The sequence below is a fragment of the Penaeus monodon genome, chromosome 22 (genome assembly GCF_015228065.2).
Source record: "Penaeus monodon isolate SGIC_2016 chromosome 22, NSTDA_Pmon_1, whole genome shotgun sequence".
Lineage (NCBI taxonomy): Eukaryota > Metazoa > Arthropoda > Malacostraca > Decapoda > Penaeidae > Penaeus > Penaeus monodon.
The window spans coordinates 37,971,932-37,972,893 of record NC_051407.1 but is presented as its reverse complement, the minus strand read 5'-3'; the positions used below and the strand labels follow the sequence as shown (position 1 = coordinate 37,972,893).

The 962-nt window shown below is 42.5% G+C and overlaps 1 protein-coding gene across 1 annotated transcript in view; it reads right to left on the bottom strand.

Moving 5' to 3' along the window:
• The window catches only part of LOC119587119 (nuclear distribution protein nudE homolog 1-like), a gene marked incomplete in the record, with an annotated part of 132,241 nt that extends 131,657 nt beyond the window's left edge, over positions 1-584 (bottom strand). Inside the window, 1 exon segment of the mRNA XM_037935871.1 lies at positions 445-584.
• Positions 585-962: the final 378 nt, after the last annotated feature.

The following is a 962-nucleotide window of genomic DNA, read 5'->3' as shown; positions in this document are numbered from 1 at the left end:
TTTGGGTCTGTCTCTGCATCGTTCTCGGTAAAAATCGCTGCAATTCGCTCTCGGTACAAATCGTTGCAATCCGTTGCACGAGGGTATTCCGAAAGATTACCTATTTCTTGCATGAACTACATCATGGGGGTCAGACAGTAAAAATACCCCAAAGTTCAAAGTGGCAATTTGAGACATAGACAAGCGGCCTCTTCGACCCTAAGAACCTCAGTTAATCGCCGTCCTCGGCGTTCTGCATTTCCTACTGCTCGTAGTGTGTAACAAAAGCGATCTGGTGGAACTTGGCGTAAACTTCCCAAAGATAATTCGTAGAGCTTTCTGTTTACCGAAAACGTAACACCAAGATCATTCTTTCCGCAGGTCAACCCATTCGCAATGTCCTAAATATATACAAATGCATACATATGCACACATATACATTACGCCAAAGACGCTTAACCTTACCAAAATCCCAGTGCACTGCCCCTCGTCACCAAACCCACTTTTTCCTTCAATGAAAATTTTAAACTTCACAAAAAAGAGAAAAAATTTAAACTTCACAAAAGAGAGAAAATTTAAACCACCACAACACTCCGCGACGCCATCTGTCGGGAAATGCGGATACTATCATTTCACTAAATTCTCCGACACATTGCCGATAAATTTACTCAGATCTATAGAGTGTACAAGCAAACATGTATTATTAGAGTGTATCATATCGTTTTATGTGTTACCTAAAATTATTAGTTTAGAATAGTGGGCGTGGTCCGCATTTCAATTCCAAACTAGGTCGGCGTGGAAGGTCAAATTCGGAATTTGATTTTCCAAAGCGCTCATTGCCGGCGGCGCTTCCAGGGTCATTGGGCTCTATGGGACGCCGAGATATTATAGTCTCTAGCTGTTGGTATTAGCTACTCGAAGTTGCCGAAGAAAGGGAGTAGAATGATCATAGGTCGCTGTAATCAGTCCACGCGAGCTTGCAT